The 18,648-nt window shown below is 35.9% G+C and overlaps 1 protein-coding gene across 8 annotated transcripts in view; it reads right to left on the reverse strand.

Moving 5' to 3' along the window:
- The window catches only part of tmem63a (transmembrane protein 63A), an 83,890-nt gene that overhangs the window by 29,162 nt on the left and 36,080 nt on the right, over positions 1–18,648 (reverse strand). For 4 of the 8 annotated variants that reach the window (XM_073946175.1, XM_073946178.1, XM_073946174.1 and 1 more), the window contains one exon: positions 15,504–15,573. The gene's annotated coding sequence lies outside the window, so the exon portion shown is untranslated. Of the gene's footprint in view, positions 1–15,503; positions 15,678–18,648 lie in introns of all 8 variants that reach the window. The other 4 variants (XM_068219650.2, XM_073946177.1, XM_073946180.1 and 1 more) reach the window with 3 other exon arrangements.

Genomic DNA, 18,648 nt, shown 5'->3' on the forward strand with positions numbered 1-18,648 from the left:
AACAACAATCCCACGGTAAAGTGTTAGTAGGAAAAATATCCTTTGCAATGCAAGGTAAATTCACCACATTATTTAATTGCTTTGAATTTTCATAAAATAAAATAAAATAAAATAAAATAAAATAAAATAAAATAAAATAAAATAAAATAAAATAAAATAAAATAAAATAAAATAAATTTTAATTAAATTAAATTAAAAAATAAATTAAACTAATAATATTAAATTAAATTAAATTAAATTAAATTAAATTAAATTAAATTAAATTAAATTAAATAAAAATTGAATTGAATTAAATTAAAATTAATATAAAATAAAATATAAATTAAAAATTAAATTGAATTAAATTAAATATAAAATAAAATACAAATCGAAAATCAAATAAAATTAAATTAAATATAAAATAAAATATAAATTAAAAATAAAATAAAAATTAATTAAATTATACATAAAATAAAATATAAATTAAAAATTCAATTGTATTAAATTAAATAAATAATTAAATTAAATTAAATATAAAATAAAAGATGCATATAAAAGCAACAATAACATTATAATCAAATAAAAAAATATCCTCTGCAATGCAAGGCAAATCCAACACATAAATTAATTGCTTTCAATTTTCAAAAAATAGCCAAAATATCTGACCAGTATCTGATTTAATTGGAGCATCCACACATGGCAGAAATAGATTATCTGGAGAGAAAGGGAGAGAGAGAGAGAAGAGCAAGATGAAGAGAGTCTTTGAGCCTTTACAGTGAATCCCCAGTGATTGACAGGGCGGCTTTATCCATCCAATATCATCCAGCTCACGTTCTCATTCCCCTCTCCGTGGCCCCGCGCGACACCATCTGACGCCCGAATTAACCCTGCGCTGCCGGCTGGAGGAGGCCCGCAGGATCCCTAATCAGCAGCTGATTGCGGCGGCGGCGCTCAGGGAGAGAGAGAGATGCTGATTGAGGGTATATGGAAGAGGCTTTGATTGTTTTCAGTCAGGTTGACAGCTGAGGAAAACTGCTGCTAATCAGCGTAGTCCACAGACTGGCATGAGTGGCAAATGAACAGTCAGAGTCAACACACACACACACACAAACACACAGGCTCATTTGGATGTTTCGCTTGGTTAAGTTACTGTAAGCAGAGCAAATAGAGAGCCGAGCATTAATCTTAATTTTAGCTGTGTGTGTTATATTTAAAGAATGATCGAATTGCAATGGAGATAGCTATGGTTTCATACTGTTTGATTAGAGTTTTTTTATTACAAATATCTTTTATGAAATCAAGACACACTTACTGTTTTCACTCTGAAATAGGATGCTGTATTTCTATTTTTTAAATGGTCATTTTAATGAAGGCAAGACACTACTTAAGAAGGCAAGGCAAGTTAATTTATATAGCACATTTCATACACAGTGGTAATTTAAAGAGCTTTACATAAACAGGAATAAAAGAGACAAGTATAAGAAAATAACAGAAAATAAAAATGATTAAAAAAAACAGATCAAAATGAGTTAAAAACATGCTATAAAAGAATGAAAAAGAAGGAAAGACATAATAGTGTGATCTGTAAGACGTAGCACAGTGCTCATTCAGTAAAGGCACAGCTAAACAGATGCGTTTTCAGTCTGGATTTGAAAGTGTCTAATGTTGGAGCACATCTGATCATTTCTGGAAGCTGATTCCAGCAGCAGGGTGCGCAGTAGCTTTGACTGAACTCTTGGAATTTCTAGTTTATATGATCCTAAAGATCTAAGTGATCTATTGGGTTTGTATTCAGTGTGCAAATCTGTAATGTATTGAGGTCCTAGGCCATTTAGTGTTTTATAGACAAGTAATAATACTTTCAAATCTATTCAGAATGTAACTGGGAGCCAGTGTAAAGACCTGACGACAGGTGTGATGTGCTCTGATTCTGGCAACTGTGTGCTGGATGAGCTGCAACTGCCTCACTCTATTTTTGGGAGGGCCAGTGAGGAGTCCGTTACAGTAATCCATCCTACTGCTGATGAAAGCATGAACAAATTTCTCTAAGTCTTCACTGAAAACAAAGCATCTAATTCTTGTAATGTTTTTGAGATGATAGTATGCTGATGTACTGACTGCTTTGACATGGCTATTGAAACTCAGATCTGACTCCAGAATAACACCAAGATTCTTGACCTTATTTTTTGACGTTTGATTCCCAGACCCAAGGTACGCATTATTCACCCTGAGCAAGATTTTTCACTCTAAAAAATGCTACGGTAAAATAACAAATAGGGTTAAAATATCATATATATAATTTTATTATTATTATTAATATTATTTATTTTTACTTTTCATATAAATATGTGTAAGTATAGTAAAATATTAATTTAATCTCAGTTCTTTTTTTAACTGTGTGTGTGTGTTATATTTAGGAAATGGTCAAATTGCAATAGAGGTAAGTACTCACAACTGAAAGATTTTCCACTCTAAAAAAATGCTATGGTATTTTTAACCCAATTCAAATATGGGTCAAACGAATGGAAAAACCCAAACAACTGGGTTAAAATGGAATTTATACATTATACTTTTGAACTTTTTATACAAACATTTAAACAGGTATTTAAACTTTTTAAAGTTGCATTAACTTGAGAAGCAAGATATATGAATGTATATTATGAATAATAATAATAATATTAATAATAATATGAAAAATTAAGATTTGATTTTTTTTTTGTGACAATATTGAGAAGAAAAAAATACTATAAATTGCTAAAAGTGTACTAAAAGAATCAGGTCTAATTTATTTGAAAGGAAAACTAAAATATTATATATTTTTAAATATATTTATTTAACATGACCAGAAACAGTAAGGGTGTGCTTGTGCTACAGTATGTAAGGAATGTATAAAGTTAAACATTCTTTCAGAAGGATAATATTTCCTGGATAGCCTCTTTTACTGATGATCAAAACAAAAGTCAATTCAGCCAAGAAATCAGAGTTTACACAAGCCAGCCATATCAAAGTATCACACATATTTTGTTCCTTATAGATATTTTTTGTTATTGACATGCCAGTGTTACTGTTTAAAGAATTCCAGGCATATCAATCACCAAGAACCACAGAGGAATAAAGTAAAACACACACACACACACACACACACACAGGCCTGTCATTGCTTGTCATGTGCCAAGAAGAACTCCATAGAAGTTTCTAGGTCAGAGTATTTATATATAAACTATTGCGATAAACTATTTACAGATGTGCACTGTTTTTTTTATTATTCATAAGACAAACTTGTTTTCCTTTCAGTATTTTGATGCAGGTTTGCAGCAAAGGTATTTAATTCCAATAAATATCCTATACCAACAACATATTTAGAGAATATAAACGATGCTTAACAAATTAAAAAAGGTTTGCATGAAAATTTGGGGCCATTTACAAAATGGTATTAAATTATGTGATCTTGCATCTATACCAGAAATTAAAAATCGAACTCAAAATAAACATGAAATCACATTGCATTAGTACTGTAGGTATTATAGAAATACTTTTTGTTAAAAGGGGAGCAATTATGCCCATGTTTACAAGATGTAAAATAAGCCTTCTGTCCCTCGAGTGTGCGTGACGCTTCAGCTCAAAATGCACCACAGATAATGTTTCATAAGTCTCTGAAACTGCCCCATTTAGGCTTTGATAATAATTATGCCGTTTTGGTGACTGTCTCTTTAAATTCAAATGAGTTTGTGCTCTTTTCAAAAGAGCCTGTGCATCAAAACAGGCCTACTGTTATCTCTGTGAAAAAGTCTGGAGACACAATCCTCTTAGGGCGTACTCACACAATGCAATCCGAACCGTGCCCAGGCTTGTTTCCCGGATCGTTTGAGAAGTGTGAGTGCGCTGAATCGGGCTCAGGCACGGTTTACTTGGCCGACCCTGGCCTGGTTGGTAGAGGTGTGCCAGAGCGCGGTTTACTTAGGCTCAGGCGCGATACGCTTGTGTGTGAGTGCAAAATGAGCCTGAGCCCGAATCTGAAGACGAGACGTGACTTTTAAGGGATTGTTTCATGTGCGTTTATTAATCATTCTCACTGTTTAATGAACGTAAATGGTCGTAGTTTATTAAAGATGCAAACCCCTCACTGCACGACAGCTGCACCTTCAGCAAACCTCCTAATTATTGCAGCACGAGGACTTTATGGTTGTTGATGAGCGTCAAAAGGGCTGACCTGTTCAGCAGAATATTTGACTGCTTGCCACTGCATATCAAACGACTAAAGCGATATAACTAAAGAGATGTCCACTGTGCTGAGCGAAAGCGTGCCCAGGCCTGAATGCAATGTGAGTGCGGGCACTCAGGGGAGACTGGAGGGGGGACAAGCGTGCTTTGGCCGGGTTTAAGGCAACTGTACATAGTGTGAGTATGCCCTTAGTCGCTGACAATATCAGGTGAAAACTCTGGTGCATGTTGCTTCTCACTCAGGGCTGATTATTCTTTGCTGATAGAGCTGGCTATATTCACACACAACTGTGTTTAACCCCCTTATAAAAGTGATTTTTGCACAATAGGTGCCTTTAAAGTGTGTTTCTTCTGTTTTCCCTCATTCATCTCCTCAGAGGAGCCAAAGGAGAGTGAATATCTGTGGTGAAAGGAGAAAAATCCACTCATTTAATGTTTTCATTTCTAGAATCAAGAGTAAATAAACTCTCTGGACAATCAGGTTCAGCTCTGTGCCTCTGGGAGCATTTGCTAAACTCCCAAAAGGCTTTTTTGGTGTTAAACTTGCTTTTCAAGAGGATGATGCAACATTTAAGCATGCAGTGGCAGATTTAGAAATGCATGTGCAGAAAAGAGCAGCATCACCATCTGAACAGCTGGTACCTAAAAAATGGTTATACACTGAAAAAAAAATTAATATTGTAGATAAGCATTACTAATGCTGCTGAAGTTTCTATCACCATACAGCACTCAAGAAACTTCTGCAAACCCAAAGCAAAGCACCACTAAGTGGCCAACGAATGCCAAAGCACAGTCCAAAGGAAAGTGAATTTCCCTCAGAGTTCTCAGAAACCTCAAATATAAGAACCACAGACCGCAGACGATGCAGCACACAAATGCTAATCATCCAGTAAGCAGGAATACTTTCCTCATGACTTGATTTACTCTCAGAAATAAAGATATGTGAGCTGTCACTGGGGATTTTCAAAACGTATTTGCACCTAAATTTGTACCTATTAAAATCCTAATACATATTAGTACCTCCTGAAAAAAATGAATTCTGAAAAATTGCTGCAAACCATTTGTTTGGGCTGAATTTAAGCAAACAAAATTAATTTAGCAATGTTCAACAAAATTTCTTTGTTTCAATTCAGCCCAAATACAATTGTTTACAACTAACTAACTTTAGTAAAATTCAGGAAGGAATCATCTTTGAATCATTTTTTCAGAGATTCACTTTTGTACTTTTTAGGTGCTGCTTGTTCGAGCTACTTATTTGAAATGAGCTGAAGCAACACAATTCCTGATGTTTTTTGGGACATTTAAATAGTTTTATGTTCAGTCCACTTCATTTTTTTAAGCTAACGTAATGGATTTGTGTCAGGAAAGCATGAATGAATTGTGTGGAAACCTGCTCTTTTTTTAGCAGCGTACCTTCCCTCACTATAAAAAGCCATTAGATATTTTTAAAACATTGTGAAACCAAAGCCTTAAATGCTACAAGTTAAGTTTACTTAAGAAAGTGAGTAAACCTGATCACTCGGAACTTTTAAGTTGCCTTAAATTAATATTTTAATAATTATGCACACAGTTCATTTACTTTATCATTGTAAGGAAACAGGTTTACTCCCTTTTTAAAAGCTAAAGTCTACTAATCACTCTGACAGTGTTGAGCCAGAGGTGTTCTGAAGCAAACTTATCAATCATTAAATTAAAACATAATTAAGATCCAAAATGTGCATAAGATAACTCATCAGAATGCAATGCACAATTCAGGAATAGTTCAATAATAATAATTCAAGTCTGCACCAACTCACGATGATATTGCATGGCAATTCATATTTGCATAAATGATTTACATGCTTAATCAAACTATTGTTAGGTATTGGTCGTGTTTTTAATTGCTGCAGTTGTTTTCGCTTGTGTTAAGTTGGATAGTTTCTGCAAAATTCAATTAAATTCAAACTACTTTCTAGAGCACTTTTAAAAACACAGAAGTGAGCCAAAGAAATATATAATAAAATAAAAGAAGCATAATAGTATAAAAATCCTAAAATATATGATAAAATATAGCTAAAACACCTGAAAATGCATATATATTTAAATAAGCAGTTGCTAAAATCAGTTTTCAAATGGCCAATGAAAAAAGTTAAGAGCTGATTTAAATGAAAACAAAGAAGAGGCCTGTCTAATGGGCAGAGGTCAATCATTGCATGTAAAGCTACATCTTACTCTGCAAAAGAGCAGCTAATTTGATGTAAACTCGTGCACATGCAATGTCTCTATGACCTCAGACTTTAATTGCATTAAGTGACCGTCACCATAGAGCTGCTGCTGAGTCACCCCAACCAAAGACTCAATGTCACAATACCAGACACACACACAAAACAGGCCGAAGAAGACGTCTGCTAAAAAGTCATTCAGTGTAACAACCGATTATATACAAAACATTGCTATGAATATTTAAAACAAGACTCATTTGATAATAAAACAGCCTAGCAAAAACACGCTAATGCTAATTAATTATAACTTTAAATCTTTACATTTTCACCTATTTTTTTAGCATGCTGCTTCAATCATTATACATTTACAATGCAAATTAGTATGATCACATATTTTTTAGCATATTTTACAGAGTACAGGAAATTACAATAAATTTATTGTTTTTATTTTACCCAAATATATCTGTTAGACGCAGTGACATTACTGGGGCGACAAGGTGGCTCAGTGGTTCCTCCACAGTCCCCCACTATGGGTGAGTTGACTTGAACAGTTTAATAATCCCAGTCAAACTTGCATCTTAATGGACAAAAATGTAGCTTTGTTGTAAATGACGGGCAGAATAGATTATATAGCCTATACTTGTTATTATTATTCACATTTTTGGTTCTCCTTCATGAAGTACTATCAAAGCAGCTTTACAGGATTATACTTGTTTGAAAAGTAAATAGAAAAAAGCCACTTAAATATCTTAAAGCAAATAATATTAAGTGACAGTCATAATAAAAGTAATAATAAGCAATAAGTATAAAAAAGGTATTACAATTATTCACCACCAGAGGGCAGCGCTGCACTGATATATTTCAGCCACTTTCCACCAACTAAAGAGCTCGTTATTGATTTATTTATGTATTATATAGTGTAGGTGTTGTTTGAAGTCTTTAATGTCCTGAATCCTCTTTGGCATGTTTGCTATTTAATAATTCCTATAATTATCATTAGGCCTACTGTTATTAATGTATCAGTGTTGTCGTTTTAAAAACCAAGATCTGATATGATTACTTGCTTTATTTTAAAAATATGAGTTATAGAAATCATCTTATCCAGCGTTATCCTTCAATTCGGGTGTTTTAGTGAGTGTTTTTAATGTTTACACCGTGTGACATTTTGACAGTTTCTCTGTCAGAAACCTCCCCTCCCCTTCTGAATAACCTTGCCGGATTACCATATAATTATCATATCATTACCATCTCATTATCATAGGGGAGCCAATTGGGATTAGGTTTAAAGTCTTTCTGTTGTGTTGTTTTGCAAATACTGTAACTGGACATTTTCATTCAATCATTAATTTTACTTCAGCTTCCTCACTGATTTATCAGTAGTCGCCACAGCTGAATGAACCGCCAAACTACTCTGGATGCCCTTTCAGTTGCAACCCATGCTGGGGAATAAAATGGATATATAAATATATATTTAAATTTTTTAAGTGCTGTCAAAATATCATACGCAATTAATTACATCCAAAAGAAGAGATACAATATAGCCTATATATACACTCACCGGCCACCAAATTTCTAATCAGCCAATCACATGGCAGCAACTCAATGCATTTAGGCATGTAGACATGGTCAAGAAAATCTACTACAGTCCAAACTCAGCATCAGAATAGGGAAGAAACTTGATTTAAGTGACTTTGAGCATGGCATGGTTGTTGGTTCCAGACGGGTTGGTCTGAGTATTTCAGAAACTGCTGATCTCCTTGGATTTTCACGCACAACCTTCTCTAGAGTTTATAGAGAATGGTCCAACAAAGGGAAAATATCCAGTTAGTGGCAGTTCTGTGGAAGCAAATGCCTTGTTGATACCAGATATCAGAGGAGAATGGCCAGACTGGTTCCAGCTGATAAAAAGCCAACAGCAACTCAAATAAGCACTCGTTACAACCGAGGTCTGCAGAAGAGCATCTCTGAACACACAACACGTCCAACCTTGAGGCAGATGGGCTACAGCAGCAGAAGAACACACCGGGTGCCACTCCTGTCAGCTAAGAACAGGAAAATGACGCTATAGTTCACACAGGCTCACAAAACTGGACAATAGGAGATAGGAGAAACATTGCCTGGTCTGATGAGTCTTGATTTCTGCTGCAACATTCGGATGGTCAGGTTGGATGGAATGGGAGGTTCGCATCATGGATGTGCATCTGACAAATCTGCAGCAACTGCGTGATGCCATCACGTCAATATGGAGCAAAATCTCTGAGGAATATTTCCAGTACCTTGTTAAATCTATCCCACGAAGGGATTGAGGCAGTCTGATGGCAAAAGGGGGTCAGAGGAGAATGGCCAGACTGGTTCGAGCTGATAAAAAGCCAACAGCAACTCAAATAAGCACTTGTAACAACCGAGGTCTGCAGAAGAGCATCTTTGAATGCACAACACGTCCAACCTTGAGGCAGATGGGCTACAGCAGCAGAAGAACACACCGGGTGCCTCTCCTGTCAGCTAAGAACAGGAAACTGAGGCTACAGTTCACACAGGCTCACAAAAACTGGACAATAGGAGATAGGAGAAACATTGCCTGGTCTGATGAGTCTTGATTTCTGCTGCAACATTCGGATGGTCAGGTCAGATTTTGGCATCAACACCATGAAAGCATGGATCCATCCTGCCTTGCATCAACAGTTCAGTCTGGTGGTGGTTAGTACCAATTGTGTCAACGCCACAGCCTACCCGAGTATTGTTGCTGACCATGCCCATCCCTTTATGACCACAGTGTACCCATCTTCTGATAGCTAGTTCCAGCAGGATAACGCGCCATGTCATACAGCGCGAATCATCTCAGACTGGTTTCTTAAACAACTAAATGAGTTCACTGTACTCAAATGGCCTCCACAATCACCAGATTTCAATCCAATAGAGCACGTTTGGGATGAAGTGGAATGGGAGGTTCGCATCATGGATGTGCATCTGACAAATCTGCAGCAACTGCGTGATGCCATCACGTCAATATCGAGCAAAATTTCTGAGGAATATTTCCAGTACCTTGTTGAATCTATCCCACGAAGGGATTAAGGCAGTCTGATGGCAGAAGGGGGTCCAACCCGGTACCAGTAAGCTGTACCTAATAAAGTGGCCAGTAAGTGTATGTGCGTACAGTGCATATTTATGTTGTATGTTATATTTATGACTTCTTGCCTGTTTAACGCCGCTGATTACTGAATGAAGTGGTTTAATAATATCAGGGTTCACATGTCAGGCCGTCCAAGTGTATTAAACACCTGCAGGTGGTCTGATATCTCTCCACTAGGATAATAATTACTTTTCAGTGTCCGCAGAAGATCATCCAAAATCCCACTGTGACAGACCTGATCTGCAACTCTTTCATCTGTAATGCTTATATTCCTGTCCATATTAATTGCAAACACCAAACATGAGCATCGGCCGTCCCAGAACGTCCTCTCAAAGTCACCTGGCATTCATATCATGCACATTAGATCATCCATTTCTCTCTCACTCTCTCTTTCTCTGTGTGTGTTCTCCATTACAATATTAAACAGAGTCTTACTTAAGCTTCTAGTCAAGGGTGGCCGTGAACTGAAATTTTCCCCAAAGTGCTCCAATCCATCACAGGGACAACAGTGGGCCGAGCGTCCATGCATCATTTTACAGAGGACGAGGGAGGGCTGAGGTGTAAAAGAGAGAGAAAGATGAGCTTTTTCCTGCCAGCAGGGGGGTTTAAGAGCTGTGAGCGTTAGAATATCATAATCTAAACGCTGGTTTTAATTTGTCATAAGAAATGAGAGACCCCCTCCCCCCTGCTGAGAGCAGATCTGAGGCAAACACAATAACTATACACTAAGGGGAAAAATGATTGATTGGATTTAATACATTTATTTTAAGGTAAGCAAACAATTTATATGGGCTGAATTTAACAAACTAAGTTTTAAGAACATTACTGAATTGAATTTGTTTGTTTAAATTCAGCCGATATCGATTGTTTGCAACCACTTAGCTTAAAATAATTAGTAAAACCATTGAATTATTTTTTTTTCAGTGTAGCATGTATGCATATGTATTTATTATGATCATTTCTAATGCAAACACATCACTATCATTGTTTATAATAGCTTTAAAAATGAACACTAACCTTTTAAAATGATGTGAAGCTGCTTTTGTTCTGCTCTTTTTGACTTTAAATTAAATAAAAACTGATGGCTTAATTTCATAGAAAAATATCATAAAAATACCCCTTTTTTACTAATTTATTATCATTTTGCTTTTTCAGTGATTAACAGTACAGAAAGACTTCCTAAAATAAAACATATTCGGGCTCCGGTTTCCCCCACAAGTCAAAAATGTGGTATAGGTGAATTGGGTAAGCGAAATTGTCCGTAGTGTGTGTGTGAATGAGTGTGTGGATGTTTCCCAGTGATGGGTTTCAGCTGGAAGGGCATCCGCTGTGTAAAACATATGCTGGATAAGTTGGTAGTGCATTCCGCTGTGGCGACCCCAGATTAATAAAGGGACTAAGCCGAAAAGAAAAAGAATGAATGAAGAAATAAAAAAGAAATGGTATAAACCAATGGAGGAAAAAAAATGATTGAATCAAATAATGTGGTACTGCTTTTATATAATTCAGTAATCAATTCCAAATCTTTTAAAATGATTAACCCTTCCTCTTGATGAATATGCGATCTTCCATAATGTTATGCAAACCTAAACATCCCCCTTTTTTAAAAACTGTATTTTGGGACTTCACTAGTAATTCTGACTTGTTAATTTTTTACATAATAATAATAATAATAATAGTGGCAACCCCTGATTAATAAAGGGAGTAAGTCAAAAAGTACAGAAAGACTTCCTAAAATAAAACATATTCGGGCTCCGGTTTCCCCCACAAGTCAAAGATGTGGTATAGGTGAATTGGGTAAGCGAAATTGTCCGTAGTGTGTGTGTGAATGAGTGTGTGGATGTTTCCCAGTGATGGGTTTCAGCTGGAAGGGCATCCGCTGTGTAAAACATATGCTGGATAAGTTGGTAGTTCATTCCGCTGTGGCGACCCCAGATTAATAAAGGGAATAAGCCAAAAAAAAAAAATAATAATAATAATAATAATAATAATACTTTCCATTTAATTTTAAATTTAATACTTTAATTATAATTTAAAAATAATAGACTAAATAATTTGTCTTCTAAATATGCAGATATTTTGGTACATAAAGTTTTCTTTAAGTAAATGTCATTTAAGTGAGTTTCCAATATAAATTATGGTAAATATGCATAATAGTTATTACTTTTCAAAGAAAAACATGTTAAACACGACATGCACTTTTCAACTGCATTGTCAAAAACTGCATTTGATATTAATTCAAAGTATAATACACATATAAACAATTAAGTATCTAAAAAATATGCCTTAATAAGTCTTCCGAAAAAAGTCTGTTCTATCAAAATACCCTATTCCTTTCCTGTCATTTTTAAGTATACTTTTATATATATACTATATATACTAATATATATTTATATATAAACTAATATATATATATATATATATATATATATATATATATGTATATATATATATATATATATATATATATATATATATATATATATATATATATATATATATATATATATATATATATATATATATATATATATTATTTTCCCCTTTTTTAAATATTTCCCAAATGATTTTGAACAGAGCAAGGAAATTTTCACAGTATGTCTGATAATATTTTTTCTTCTAGAGAAAGTCTTATTTGTTTTATTTCAGCTAGAATAAAAGCAGTTTTAAATTTTCAAAGACAATTTTAAAGACAATTTTCACAAACAGGGGGGCTAATAATTCTGACTTCAACTGTATATAAGCTATTAAAGCATACGCAACTTAATTTGTCAGAAAGAAACACCTAGAAAGCACCTAAAATATGAAAAAATGTAAAAAAAATGTTTTATTAGTGCTAAGAAAAAACATCACTACTCTGAATTAAGACTTTGCCGCCATTTTGATTGGCAGGTGTCACATAACACTCGGCGGCATTTGGGCAATTTCTCTCTCTTCTGTTTGCAAAACATTAGCATTAGCGTAAGGGAGAGAAAGACGTGCGAGATCAGGTCGCCGCGGTACAGATGTTTTAATTGCGTTTGTGTCAGTGTGAAACACGATTAGCGTTTCTGCTCATTAACGAGCTGATGGGCCCCTCGTTCCGACACCTCACTAATGCGCTAACACACTAACACCTCACACATCACATTCGGATGCGAAGACTGAAACAGAATCTAATCAACAAGGACAGCAACACATACACTTAACCGCTCTGCAGCAATTAGACGATCATTTGCTCGAGCCTTTTGTGTCTGTGTGTATGTGCCGGTGTAATTACGTAATGGACGGTTGAATAAAGCTGAATTTGGTATGGCGAAGTTCTCTGGCCCCTGAACGACGCCTCGTCTGTTTGGGTTACAGTTATGCCGTGTGTGAATTTTTACGCATGCTATCTGAACGTGAGCTGCTGAACGTTTAGCCTATTTCCAGCTGTTTGGATGTTGATAACAGCTGGTCGTGTGTTTACAGCCGAGCGTTTCTTTGCCAAGACACAAAGTCAAAGGTGTCAATGCAAATGGCTACAAGCAACCTGCTGACATTACAGTTTTAGGTTCCACTTTATATTACTATAATATACACTACTATGTTCTTATATCAAAATATAAATACAATGTGTTGACAATTTTTAGTGTAGTATACAGTATTTAGCTGTAATATAAACTGTATTTGGGCGACACACAGGGTAACACGATCACCTCGCAGCAAGAAGGTCGCTGGTTTGAGCCTCGGCTGGGTCAGTTGCCATTCTGTGTAGAGTTTGCATGTTCTCCCCCATAAGTCCAAAGACATGCGCTGTGGATGAATTGGGTAAGCTAAATTGGCCATAGTGTATGTGTATAATTGAGTGTGTGTGGGTGTTTCCCAGTGATGGGTTGCAGCTGGAAGGGTATTCGCTGTGTAAAACATATGCTGGATAAGTTGGCGGTTCATTCAATGAATGAATAAATAAGGAATGAATGAATGAATGAATGAATAAAGTGTTTTTTACTGTAGGACAGTTATGCGGTTTGTTACTGTATTTTAAAGTTGCATTGTGAAAAGTACTGTATATTTTAGAGTAAATATCTACATACATTTATATAAATACATACACGGCAAGATAAATGGTGCTGCAAATACAGTATTATTTACTGTAAATTGATTTATTGTAAGTTACTGGCAAAATACTGCCAGTAAGGTACTTTAGATTCTACAGGAAATTGTTAAGTGTTATTATTATTGTTAGTTTTAATCCAAATTGATTATAAAAAGTTACTTCTTACCTATAAAGCTTTAAATAATTTAGGTCATGTTTATCTACCCAATCTTCTGTCTCATTACAATCCAAGCCACTCCTTAAGATCTCAAAACTCTGAGCTACTGGTAGTACCCATAAAAGCAAAGACTACTAAAGGAGGTGGAGCCTTCTCTTATATGGCTCCTGGAATAGCCTTCTTATCGTATGGAGCTGCTCTTACTAAATCAAACCAAAAATGGGGCGACACTGTGGTGCAGCAAGAAGGTCGCTGGTTTCAGTCCCGGATGGGCCTGTTGGCATTTCTTTGTGGAGTTTGCATGTTCTCCCCGTGTTCGCATGGGTTTCCTCCGGGTGCTGCGATTTCCCCTACAGTCCAAAGACAAGCGGTCCAGGTGAGTTTGGTAAGCTAAATTGGCCGTAGTGAATGAGTGTGAATGAAAGTGTGGGTGTTTCCAAGTGCTGGGTTGTGGCTGGAATGGCATCAGTTGCGTAAAACATATGCTGGATAAGTTGGTGGTTCATTCCGCTGTGCTGACGCCTGATTAATAAAGGGACTAAGCCGAAACGAGAATAAATAAATAAAACCAAAACACCATGGGGATTGTATTTAAATCATAGTAACCCCAAATTCACCATATTGTGTTGTGCTAACCACAGTTTAACTATGGCTTGTGTGGTAAAACTGTGGTTAAACATGTATGGTAAAAATTGCATCAAAAACCATGGTGACTACAGTTTTACTATAACCATTCATTCGTTCATTTAATTCTTTCCCTCCAGCTTCGTCCCTAATTGGGGTCGCCACAGTGGAATGAACCACCAACTATTCTAGCATTTGTTTTAAGCAGCGGATGCCCTTCCAAAAAAACTAGTATTGGGAAACACCCATACACTCATTCACACACATACACTCATGCACTACAGCCAATTTTGTTTACCCAATTCACCTATAGTGCATGCCTTTGGACTGTGGGGGAAACTGGAGCACCCAGAGGAAACCCACGCCAACAAGGGGAGAACATACAAACTCCACACAGAAATGTCAACTGGCCGAGCTAGGACTTGAACTAGTGACTTTCTTGCTATAAGGCGACATGCTTACCACTGAGCCACCATGCCACCTTAACTATAACCAACCATGGTCAAATATTCACAAGGGTGACCAAAAATAAATTTTAGGATGCACATTTATTATTCTTTTAACAGTGTAGCCTGTTCTTTCCCAGACATCACACCTTGTTTTACACCATCATGCTAAAAAATGATGAATGGCATCTCTCTTTTGTTTGCCTCGCTATCGCATCGCTTGCACCAGATTATTCACTTTCTGTGTGTCAAGCACGAAAAGAAATAATACAAAGGAGCTCACAATAAGTAGATTTGCTTTGGTCTCCTCTCGCTGCACATGCGTGTGTGTGTGTGTGTGTGTGTGTGCAGGCTGCAGCAGCGTGATACGGCTTGAACACACACTCTGAAGTGGACAGATATGAAGAATGACATTTAAAACGCGCCACTGTTTGTCTCTTTTTCTCCGAGACCCTGGCGCTGACTGAACGCCCCTGTCAATCACCGCCATGTCAGACCTGCGAGGACGAGGCAGGTGTGTTTATACTGGCAAAACAAAAAGCGGAAGACGCAAACAAGAGAGATGAAGGGGCGAGAGGCATAAAACAGGGAGAAAGTGTATCATAGAGACGCTGAGGAATCAAGAGAGACCTTTCCTCCTCCTCGTCTTTGGCTGTCTGTCTCTCACCTGCGCATCAGTCGGGTTTGATTGACAGCTTGGCAGAGATCAGTGTCTGGCTGATGTGAGGGTGGCAGACCTGGAAACGCAGAGAGAGGCTTTATCAGCTGCACTGAGAGAGAGAGAGAGAGAGAGAGAGAGAGAGAGAGAGAGGAGGCGCACAGAGAATACAGTGTGAAAGAGCTATAGGGAAGGAGAAACGGATAAAGGAGGAGAGAGAGAGAGAGAGAGAGAGAGAGAGAGAGAGAGAGAGAGAGAGAGAGAGAGAGAGAGAGAGAGAGGTGGAGGGGGAGAGAGAGAGAGAGAGCTCTTTTACTGCCGGTCTAGAATGTGACTGGATTCTTAAACAGCTTTACGGAGAGTAAGAAACAGCAAGCAGCAATTCATCAAACACATACCTGCACACTGCTGAATGAAACCAAAATAACTATATATAACTATATATATATATTACTATATATATATATATATAACTATATATATATATATATATATATATATATATATATATATATATATATATATATATATATATATATATATATATATATACTGATTTTGGTTTCATAAATCACAAAATATTGTGTGTTTATATACTATATATATCCCTTTGGTATGAATAATTTTGGGCTTAACTATATATAGACTTTTTTTGACAATTTTATATATATATATTGATTTTTATTTTATAAATAAAAAAATAATGTGTGTATATATATATATATATATATATATATATATATATATATATATATATATATATATATATATATATATATATATATCACCTGTGGTATGAATAATTATGGGTTTGACTACACATACACACACACACACACACATTTAATTTGATTATTGTGGTTTTGGTAATTATAAATAAAATGGCAGTCTCACAAATCATTGTAATAGCCTAATATATGTAATATAATTGTATACAATTTAATATTAATGTAAATGTGATAATATGTTTGCAGAAATTATGACAATGAGAACATTATATTAAAGAAACTGTGGAAGAAAGAAATGATTACTAAAATGTATTCCCAAATAAAATTACTTTTTAATTTTCAGGTTTAATTTTTTTTTAAAGTGAAATATGTATATTTGCAGAACTATGAATAACAAAAGTACTATGATATTTCAGTAATGCTTTAATAATATATCATACTTTTAAAAATGCATTATATAATAAAGAGATTTTAAGAAACTGGAAAATTGTGTTAAAACTTGCCTCAAATAAGAAAAAGTAAAAAATAGGCTTCATTGTTGAAAAAAATAATAATAATTTTTTTTTTCACTTTTGGAGTGCTTATACATACATATATACATAGACATATACACTACCTGACTAAAGTCTTGTCTCATTTCTAAGTTTTTGGAACAACAAATAATAACTCGACTTCTAATTAATCATTTGGTATCAGAAGTGGCTTATATAAAGGCAAAGGCCTCTAGATTACGCTTCTTTTACCACAATAAAATATGACCATGCCTTGATTTTTAATGATTTAATTAGGACAGTAAGGTCTGACTTTGCTCAGACAAAAGTCTTGTTACTTAACAGAAATAGTACAGCATAGATTATAAAGTCATGCTGCAGTGGGAAAAGAATAAATATTGTGTCTGACTCCCATGAGCTTGGAGGACTGCATCCCTACATTTCTGCAATGACTCAAATCACGTATTAATAAAGTCATCTGGAATGGCAAAGAAAGCATTCTTGCAGGACTCCCCGAGTTCATCATGATCCTTTGGATTCATCTTCAAAGCCTCCTCCATCTTATCCCAAACATGCTTAATAATGTTCATTTCTTGTGACTGGGCTGGCCAACCCTGAAGCACCTTGACCTTCTTTGCTTTCAGGAACTTTAAATGTGGAGGCTAAAGTATGAGGAGCGCTGTCCTGCTGGAGAATTTGCCCTCTCCTTTGTAATGTAATGCTCAGCACAAATGTCTTGATACCGCAGACTGTTGATGTTTTCATTCACTCTGCAGATCTCTAGCACATCCCCTTACTGAATGTAACCCCAAACCATGACTTTTCCTTCACCAAACTTGACTGATTTCTGTTAGAACCTTGGCTCTATCCAGATTCCAAAACGTCTTCTGCAGCATTTGTGATGATTGGGATGCAGTTCATCAGAGGATTCATCAGAAAAATCGACCTGCTGCCACTTTTCCAAATGATCAACGAGAAGTCAAGGTATTATTTGTAGCTCTTACAACTGGGATCCATGCAAAGACTTTTGTCAGGTAGTGTATACACACATATATACTATACACACATTTGTGCACGTAAATTTTTGTTGTGATTTAGCATTGGAGAAAATGTTATGAGCTTGATTAAAATGCCTTACTTGGCTATTAAGTCTGCAATTATCACAAATTCTAATCGATCTGCTTTTCCAACTAGAGCGGGGAACACGACGAGGCTGTTGTTTACGTCTGCTGCTGTTTGATCAGCCCTAGAACCCTTGGCTGTATACGCACCCATTCTGAGATTCAAGATATGTCTTGTGGAAAATCTGAGGTTAAACTATCCTTGTATGCAGATGATTGACTATTATTTTAAAACAACCCATCTGCTTTGCCATATTTAATGGAAACTCTTAATATTTTTGATTCCGGTTATTCAGTTAATTGGGGGAAAAGTGTGTTTATGTCTCTGGGAGATGGTTTTAATTTGTTCTGCATGTTTGATATTTTGAAATGTACAATATAAATATTCAAACATGCCCACATCACCTGAAATCATCCCTAACATAAAACACCCACACCTGTCTTACACTAATTTCACGTTCTTAGTCTTGTCCTAGTAAAGGGTCCTTCCCTGACAATCACTGCGAGTCTGTTTTATGGTCAATAAAAGCTTTAAACAGCAACACTATGTCTTTGCTTTAAATGGCGATGTCTTTCCTTTAAGCGGCTGCTTTATAGCGTGAGTCGTAAAGGCTGTATAATTCAGCAGCATTTTACTGATGCTACTGCTGCTGCTGCTGGCACTCTGCCTGCCAGTCAACAAATACCGCTTGTGCATGGAGAGCGGAAGAGAGAGAGAGAGAGACCCAGATGCCCTGCTGCACTGAATCACTAGCTGTGCTTAAACTCTGTGCAGTGAAACCAATTCCATTACAGAGACACACAAACCTCGAGT

Source organism: Danio rerio, chromosome 4 (genome assembly GCF_049306965.1).
Source record: "Danio rerio strain Tuebingen ecotype United States chromosome 4, GRCz12tu, whole genome shotgun sequence".
NCBI lineage: Eukaryota > Metazoa > Chordata > Actinopteri > Cypriniformes > Danionidae > Danio > Danio rerio.